A 9917-nucleotide genomic window follows, 5' to 3' on the forward strand; every position below is an offset into this window, starting at 1 on the left:
ACACCCACATAATAGGTAGTAAATTTTTTTGAAACTCACCCTGTAGTAGTTCCTTATGGGAGGAAGCTATTTTACCTATTTATTTATTCTGGCAGATGAACACATAAAATGGCATTTGTTAATTCAAAAAGCACTTATGGGAAAACATTAGGATAAAGGTTTGTTTTGAAATGTCCATTGGCTTTGACAGATGCTCATTTTAATTACATATCAAAAGTTTGTTAAGTAACTAAAAACAATAGAAAAGTACCTTTCATTCTTTTTCTAGCTGATTTGAAATATTATTTTAATCTTCCATAATTTATTTATTGTATTTTTTATTAAATTTATATGCTGCCCAACTCCCAGGGTGGATTACAAATATTAGAAAATGAATAAAAAAAGGAAACAACTTAAAACAAAAAAATGCAACCATGTCCTGGTTGGCACAGCATATTAACCACTAACCATATAGGCTTGGTTAACATAACATGTTAAGCTATGCAGCCAGTATGGTGAGGAATTTCTCTTACCATCATCATCTCTCCTGCCTCCATTTCTCTCTGCACTGTAATCAAATCACAGCCAAGAACTGTGTTCTTATGCTCCAGAATTAAAGAAAACATAGATCAACCTGAAATGTTAGTGTGAGGGTTGTAAATTCAAACCCTGTGTTTGATGAGGGGTGAATCATGGTTTTTCCTTGGAATATACCTTATGACTAAGTAAAAGGTAGATTCTAAGAAAACACATTTTTATTATAAAATAAATAACAAACAAACTTACTGGCTAATAACTACATTCTGGTAAAGTCCCTAGCCTACCTCTTCATGGCAGGCCAACAGAAAGAGAGAGAAGAAGGAACAGACATGCTCAGTAGGCTTATAGAGAAGAATCAGTCTACTGTATGTCTTAGAATATAAGCACAGCTGGCAAAACAAAAAAACATTGTGAAACCCCTTCTTTTTGCCAATTGAGCAGACATCAGGTATATCATTAAATAAGGCACATCTTCTTATGCAGATGCTCGTGTTGAGCTGCTGGAAGCAGTTTGTTGAGCATGTCAGCAATTTGATCATGTGTAGATACATATTGCAATTTAACAAAATCTTGTTTAGCTAATTGTTTTATGTTTTGATAATGGATGTCAATATGTCTAGACCTAGAACCTGTGAAACGTGACTCAGAAATATAAACCACCGATTCATTGTCTTCCATTACTGTGATTGGTTGAATTGGACGTGTCCAGATATCTGTGATTAAAGCATCAAACCATGTTAAAGAATTACATGCATCTGAAACACAAGCATATTCAGCTTCAGTAGATGAACATGAAACAAAATTCTGTTTCCTCACTTGCCAGTAAACAGGACATCCATTTAGGAACATAATATAACCTGAAGTACTTTTACGTGATTTCTTATCACTTGCCCAATCAGAATCTGCATAATGGTTCCAACACAAAACCGCGGTCGACTAAAGCGCATGTGACTAAAACGCGGTGACAAAACCGCGCTGTCAAAACCGCGCGACAACAGCGCGCCGACAACAGCGCGCCGACAGAAGCGCGCTGTAACATAACCCTAAAAATAACCCTAAACCTAACCCTAACCCTAACTAAACCTAACCCTAACCCTAAACCTAACCCTAAACCTAACCCTAAACCTTACCTTAAGTTAAATCGCGCTTCTGTCGGCGCGCTGTTGTCGGCGCGCTTTTGACATCGCGGTTTTAGCGCCGCGGTGTTGTCAGCGCGCTTTTGACGTTCGCGGTTATGTCGTGCCACGCTGCATAACAACATAATTCTGCATAATCAGTATGTGTTGGTTCTAACAATAACTTCATATGTTTAGTATATTTTAAGTATTTCATTAACTTCTTAATACATGTCCAATGAAACTGTGTTGCCTTACCTAGGTGTCAAGACAAGAGATTAACACTAAGTGCAATATCGGGTCTGGTCCAACTACTAATATACAACAATGACCCAATGACTGAACGATAAAGTGTTTGATCCTCGAACTCAGGACTTGATTCATGTGTCAAGTTGTGAAAATCTGTTTGCATGGGTGTCTTTGTTGTGTTAGCATCCTTCATATTGCATTGATGCAAAATGTGTTCAACTTTATCCTCTTGTGAAAGACTAAACCCCTTCTGTGTTTTGTCAATCTGAACACTTTAGTAAGTGTTAAAATGACCTAAAGATTTCAATGTGAAATATCTTTGCAAAGCTTTAGCAAAAATCTCACTTATTTTCTTATTTGGACCAATATAAACAATATCATCAACATAAACAAGAATTATCTCATACATATTGTTAGATTTTTTGTGTGAACATGCACTCATCAGTTTCAGACTTAATAAAGCCTATTGAATTTAGTTTGTCAGTAAGAAATAAGTACCACATTAAACCTGACTGTTTCAGACCATAAAGACTTTTGTTTAAAAACCAGGTATCCCCTTCTTGCTGTCGGAATCCAGGAGGACCTCTCACGTAGATTTTTTTCATCTAGGTCAGCACGTAGGTAAGCCGTGTCAACATCAAACTGGAAAACTTATAAACCAAGGATAGTTGCAGTGGCTGAAGCAATTTTTACACTCTCAGTTCTGACTGTCAGTGAGTAAGTGTTTGTGTAATCTTCAGGATAACGTTGAGCGAAACCCTGAGCTACAAGTCTGGCCTTGTACAATGACTCACCATTTGGCTTTTTTTTGGATTCTGTAGACCCATCGAATGCCAATGACTTCTTTGTTTGCTGGAGGTTTTGCAGATGTAAATACCTTAAGTTTCTTTAGACTGTCCATTTCATTCTGCATTGCCTCATACCCCTTCTCTTGCTCTGAATCAGGAAGATGCTTAATTTGTGTGAACGTATCAGGAGGAAGTGTAACATTGCAAATCAAAGGCAAGGATATTTTTGACAATTGCCACGAATATCGCTGTGGAGGGATTCCCTTTGTGATCCTCTTGGAATGTCTTGGAACAACAGTCCATTCTTCTTCTGCTTCGTCCTTGTCCTCACATTTGTCGCTAGCATCAGACGGAACATCAGGTTGAGAAGAACTAGTGGATGGAACATCTGCCTGTGAATCTTGGTCATCAGGCTGCGTGGCATCTACAGCATCATCTCTAGGAAAATAAACTCCAGGATCATTGGAATGAATCCTGGACCAGTCAACATCTTCCTCAAAATTAGCCGATTGGGAAATAACAATTACATGTCTAGAGTCAATAAATTTGCTCCATTTTGAAATATCATCAATACCCATAAATCTCAGTGTCTTTGCTACTGGATCTCCTTTTCTTCTTTGAGCTAAGGGGATGTTCACCATAGCGTATGAACCAAAAATATGGAGGTTCTTGAGATTGGGCTTGTAGCCATACATCATGAAGAAAGGAGTCTGATTTATTACACTACTCCAAACACGGTTGACAATGTAATTTGCATATTTGATAGCTTCACCCCAGTATGGGTTACTGAGGTTGGCGTCTTCTAAGAGACAACACATCATGGTTTGTAGGACCCCTTGCCTTCATTCTGTGACTCTGTTATGCACCGGTGTGTACGGGGCCGATGTCTGATGAAGAATTCCATTCTTATGCATCCAGTCCTGGAAACGCTGAGACAGGAATTCGGCACCACGGTCACTCTGTCTTCTGGCAAAGCGAACTTGGTGTTGGGTAGAAACAAGAGCTGCAAAGTCTTTAAAGATCTGAAAAGTCTCAGATTTCTCTTTCATAGGATATACATATCCGTATCTAGAGTAATTATCAACAATTGTTAGAAAATATTTCCTACCACCAAGTGTTGGCGGAAAAGATTGGATTTATTCGACTTGTATGCCGCCCTATTCCCAAAGGGACTCAGGGCGGCTGGACCTACTATGTCAGTGTGTACCTACCTAAAAGGACCTACTATGTCAGTGTGTACCAAATCAAAAATGCATGTTGACAGGCGTGTAGCGCGTTTGGGAACGGCTGCTGCTTTGGATTTGGCCTTCTTGCAGACAGCACAATCCAAAAACACCTTACACCCTTTCAGATCCAAACCTTTTGTGAACTCTGGAATTTTATTAAGAACACAGAAACTGGCATGCCCCAATCTTCTATGCCATTTGTGGATACACCTGGAATCCAAAGGTTTACCAGTTAGTGCATTTGCAACATTAACAGTTCCGTGAGGAACCTCAGGCTTGCTCTGAGCAACCTGTTTTCTTATTTTCGTTTTGTTGGCTTTAGGAGCCTTTGGAGTAGCTACAGGATCTCTCACTGGAACATCTCTCCCTCTGGGCCTGTGCTCTCGTCTTTCGGAGCTTGTATACTTGCCTGTGTTTTAGACTTTGGTTTTATGTAATAGACACCACCAGTTAGCATGGTTTCAGCAACAATGTCTCCATTTTTAACTATGTAACTTGCTTTTTCGAGGTGGTGAACCTGGTACTTTAACACTCTAGACAAGTGACTCTGACTAAACAAATTACTACTTGCTGTAGGTATGTAATAAACATCAGGGATAACTGCATCGAGCTCCTCAACATAAACAGTCCCTTTTCCCATAACCTTACAAGGATGATTGGAGAAAGAATAAAGTTCATGCAGTTCAGGTTTAGAGTCGTGCATCTCTGTGAACAATTCCTTTCTATAGGTAACATGCAACACTGCACCACTGTCTAAAGTCCACAAAAGCTGCCTATCATATTCTGGATGTGGTTGTGGTTCGTTGGTTAAGGACAATGTGGCAAGTGGAGCTTATAGATTACGCCTTGGACCACAATCACTTTGCCTTCTGCCTCTGCCTCTGCTTCTGGAATCTGATACCATGTGAGGGTTGTAAATTCAAGCCCTGTGTTTGATGAGGGGTGAATCGTGGTTTTTCCTTGGAATATACCTTATGACTAAGTAAAAGGTAGATTCTAAGAAAACACATTTTTATTATAAAATAAATAACAAACAAACTTACTGGCTAATAACTACATTCTGGTAAAGTCCCTAGCCTACCTCTTCATGGCAGGCCAACAGAAAGAGAGAGAAGAAGGAACAGACATGCTCAGTAGGCTTACAGAGAAGAATCAGTCTACTGTATGTCTTAGAATATAAGCACAGCTGGCAAAACAAAAAACAGTTGTGACAGTTAGAAGCTACCAGTCTATCCAATTTAGCAAATTCTTCATACAATTCCAGAAAAAGCATGTTTGCTTTTTAAAAGGACAGCGAGCTTTTAAACTGCAATTAATTTTCTAAACGCTTCCAGAAAAAAAAATAGGAGCATCTCAAAACTTAAAGACATAAATTTGACTATTTTATTTTTAAGAACCCTTGGGTTTTAAATGTACCTGTATATGACCCAACTTCCCCTTTCCCCAAATACACTTTATTTTTGAAAGATATGTAAGTTCTTGAAAGTGCCTGTATTTTTTTTTTTCATTTTTGAAAGGTTACAGGCAGTAACTATAAATTTAGTATTATGTTCTACATTTCACTGCAATGAACAAGACTTAATTGGTGGATTGAGAACAAAGTTGTGAGCAATTTAGCATTATATATTAGTAGCTGATAGATAAAAATAAATACTTTATGATTCATTTCAGTAGCATGCTGATTCTCAAAGTTGTCATTTCCATATACCCCAGCTTTTCCCTCTTCATCATCTCTAAAGTAAAATTACTATTCAGAGCTTCCAAGTGAAAAATCTATCAACTGTTTTTATGCCTGATTACTTGAGTTGCCTTGTTAGGGTTGCATTTGTGTTAAATGGTACTGATGCCAAATCAGATGGAAAAACATGCAAAATGCCTTTCTAGCTTTTGGGGAAATTAGCATGCAAATGGCATAAAGGTGAAAAAAAGCTTGACAGAGAAACAATGACATAATATAAATAATTACTGAAGCAAGGTAGTAAAAAGAAATGGGAAGGGTGGAATTTTAGTAAAATGTCAATTTATATAAAATAGAATTTAGCATCATCGTTATGATCTGCTAGGGAACTTACTTAAAATTGGAATTAATATAAGCAACACATTTCAGTGGAAAATTGGCAGGAGAACATCTTATGCCCCTTGTTTCAACTGCTTCTGCATGACGGGGCAAAGGAATGGATCAATACAGTGTTTTCCTTGCATATGTATGCGTATGCGTATGCGTATGCGTATGCGTGCGTGCGTGCGTACGTACGTACATACATACATACATACATACATACATACATACATACATACATACATACATACATATATATATATATATATATATATATATATATATATATATATGTTGTATTTGTGCTGATAAATAAATAAAGGGAGACTAGTATAGATCTATTTCAAGCTATTTAGCTCTCATCAGTAGCCATACCCTTACTGGGAATTGAACCTGTGCTGTATTGTATCTTAGGCAGATGTATTAACCACTAAGCCACAGAGTTCGACTCCTTATCAGCCAAGCCAGGGTGAAAGGTATCTATTTAGAGTTACAACCCCTGGTATGCCCAAATATGGGAGGAAGATCACTACTTCCATTCTCTGTCCTCGTCACAAGAGACCATCCAGACAGAAACCCAATATTTTGACTGTTGCCTTTTTGTTACATTTGTTGTATTTGTGCTGATAAATAAATGGGCATGGGTGCCAGCGGGAGCTTTGGCAGCTTCACCTCAGCCACAGCGTCGGGTGGCAAATCACTGGAGGCAGGGCTGCCGCTGAAGATGCCAACGAGCCCCCCCCACCAGAATAACTGCTGCTGCAGCCTCCTCCTCCCATGTAACACCTATCCTCCGCGAGCTGCACTGGCTGCCTATTGGTCTTCGGATACGCTTCAAGGCGCTAGTCGTCACTTATAAAGCCCTTCATGGTATTGGATCTGGGTACTTGAGAGACCGCCTGCTGCCAATTACCTCCAATAGACCGATTAGATCCCACAGATTAGGCCTCCTCCGAATTCGATCCGCCGGCCAATGCCGACTGGCGACTACCCAGAGGAGAGCCTTCTCTGTGGATGCTCCAACCCTCTGGAACGAGCTCCCCATGGAGATTCGAACCCTCACCACCCTCCAGGCCTTCCACAAAGCCCTTAAAACCTGGCTGTTCCAACAGGCCTGGGGCTAAAGAGCTTTGCCCCCCTTCTCGAATGGTATGGCTGTTGTGTGTTTTTAAATTTTGTATTGTTATGTTTGTCTTTTTATCCCCCTGTCTGTACCCCCTTCCCTGACTGAATTGTGAGCCGCCCTGAGTCCCCTTCGGGGAAAAGGACGGCATATAAATGTAATATATATGCTGCCCCCTCCGCTTGGAACACCTCAGCTGGGCAGGGGTGCTGGCGGGAGCTTTGGTGGCTTCACCTCAGCTGCAGCGTCGGGCGGCAAATCCGGCAGTGCTGTTGGAGGAGGAGGAGGCAGCAGCAGATATTCCGGTGGTGGCAGGGGCTTTGGGGGTTTATGTCAGCCGCAGCGCCGGGCGCAAGTGGCTAGGATTGGCCGCCCAAAAAGGAGCTCCTCAAGCTAGTTTGAGCGGCCGCGGCTGGCACAAGCTACCATCAGTCGCTCTGTGTTCATCAAAACAAGTCTGGGGAGGTCCTTTGCGAGCGGCCAATTCTAGCCGCCTGCAAAGGACTTCCCCACGCTTGCTTTGCTGAACACGGGGCGACCGATGGTAATGAGCAGCGCAGCCGGTGCCTAGGAGACCAGCTGTGCCTCCACCGCAGTAGATCCAGCCGAGACACAGGAGGACCACTTGGCGAATCATCTCTGGGTTGAGTTCCAGGATGTTGCCTCTGGGGATGTGGACAAGGCCATTCGAGCTGTAAGTGCCTCCACCTGTATTCTGGACCCGTGTCCCTCCTGGCTGGTTGCCAACAGCAGGGAGGTGACACATGGCTGGATCCAGGCGGTCGTGACCGCCTCCCTTCGGGAGGGGCACTTCCCCACCGTACTTAAAACGGCGGTGGTGAGACCCCTCCTGAAGAAACCATCCTTGGATCCAGCCATTTTAAACAACTTTCGTCCTGTCTCCAACCTCCCCTTTATCGGGAAGGTTGTTGAGAAAGTGGTGGCCTTCCAGCTTCAACGGGCCTTGGAGGAAGCTAGTTATCTTGACCCCTTCCAGTCTGGCTTCAGACCTGGTTACAGCACAGAAACCGCTTTGGTCGCATTGACCGATGATCTCTGGAGGGCCAGAGATGGAGGCTATGCGTCCATCCTGGTTCTCCTTGACCTCTCAGCGGCTTTCGATACCATCGACCATGGTATCCTTCTGCGACGACTGCGGGAGGTGGGAGTGGGAGGCACTGTTTTCCAGTGGTTCTCCTCCTACCTCTCGGACAGGTCGCAGTCGGTGTTGGTCGGGGGGCAGAGATCGTCCCTGAGGCCCCTAACATGTGGGGTGCCGCAGGGTTCGGTCTTATCCCCCCTACTATTTAACATATACATGAAACCGCTGGGCGAGATCATTCGGAGGCACGGGATAAAATACCACCAATATGCGGACGATACGCAACTGTATCTGTCCGCCCCGTGCCAACTCAATGAAGCGGTGGACGTGATGAACCAGGGTCTTGAGGCCGTTAAAAACTGGATGAGCGCTAACAAACTGGTACTCAACCCGGACAAGACCGAGTGGCTGTTGTGCTTCCCTCCCAATAATTTGGCTACTGTACCAACACTTAGGCTGGGGGGTCAAATTTTATACCCCTCAGATAGGGTCCGCAACTTAGGAGTCCTCCTGGACCCACAGCTGACTTTTGACCACCAGCTGTCAGCTGTGACCAGGGGGGCATTTGCCCAGGTTCGCCTGGTCCGCCAGTTGCGGCCCTACCTAGACCGGGAGGCTCTCACAACAGTCACTCGAGCCCTTGTGATCTCTAGGCTGGAATACTGCAATGGGCTCTACATGGGGTTGCCCTTGAAGTGCATCCGGCGACTACAGTTAGTCCAGAATGCAGCCGCGCGAGTGATAGTGGGCGCACCGCGGTTCGCCCACGTTACACCTGTCCTCCGCGAGCTGCACTGGCTACCTGTCGGTCTCCGGGTGCGCTTCAGGGTACTGATGACCACCTTTAAAGCACTCCATGGTAGTGGATCTGGGTACTTGAGAGACCGCCTTCTGCCGATTACCTCCCTTCGACCAATTAGATCGCACAGACTGGGCCTCCTCCGAATCCCATCTGCCAGTCAATGCCGACTGGCGACCACACGGAGGAGAGCCTTTTCTGTTGCAGCTCCGACCCTGTGGAACGATCTCCCCGTTGAGATCCGTACCCTCACCACCATCCAGACCTTCCGCGCAGCCCTCAAGATCTGGCTCTCCCAGCAGGCCTGGGGATAGGTTCCCAATTCACCCGCCCGAGTGTTTGATTGTTGAACGAAAGTTGTGTTTTATTACTTTTCTTTGTTCACATTTTGTTTGTTTTTTGATACTGCACCCCCCTCCCTTGTGATTGTAAGCCGCCCTGAGTCCCCTTAGGGAAAAGGGCAGCCTATAAATTTTAATAAATGAGAAATGAGAATGAGAAAAAAAAAATGTGCCGCGCCTTAAGCTCCTGCCACCATCCCTGCGCCCGTGCTAACCCTAGATTTTCTGATCTTTTGCTTGAAGAAAGCCAATTTCTTTGTGTGGGTTACTTTAAGTTCACTATTCTCTTCCTATTAGTATTTCTGAGCCTTGCACGGCAGTTAGAAACTGGTGCCCGGGGTTTTCTAATCTTGCCATGTGCGTGGCCGCACACCTTAGGGAACACTGGCGGGGATTCCTTCTGCACAGCGGCGGAGACTCGCCGCTGGCTCTGCCGCACCCCCCCCCTTTGCACAATAAATAAAATAATATTTAAAAAAATATTAAATTAAAAAAATAAAAGAAAAAAACCTGGCTCACTTACCACCAGGCAGGCAGAGTCAGAACTTCGATGGATCCTCGCAGCGATGGATTGAAGCATGGAGCAGGCAGGCAGC

This window comes from Thamnophis sirtalis, unplaced genomic scaffold (genome assembly GCF_051295495.1).
Source record: "Thamnophis sirtalis isolate CommonGarterSnake01/CBP01778 unplaced genomic scaffold, rThaSir2_p1.2 scaffold_8, whole genome shotgun sequence".
Classification (NCBI taxonomy): Eukaryota; Metazoa; Chordata; class Lepidosauria; order Squamata; family Natricidae; genus Thamnophis; species Thamnophis sirtalis.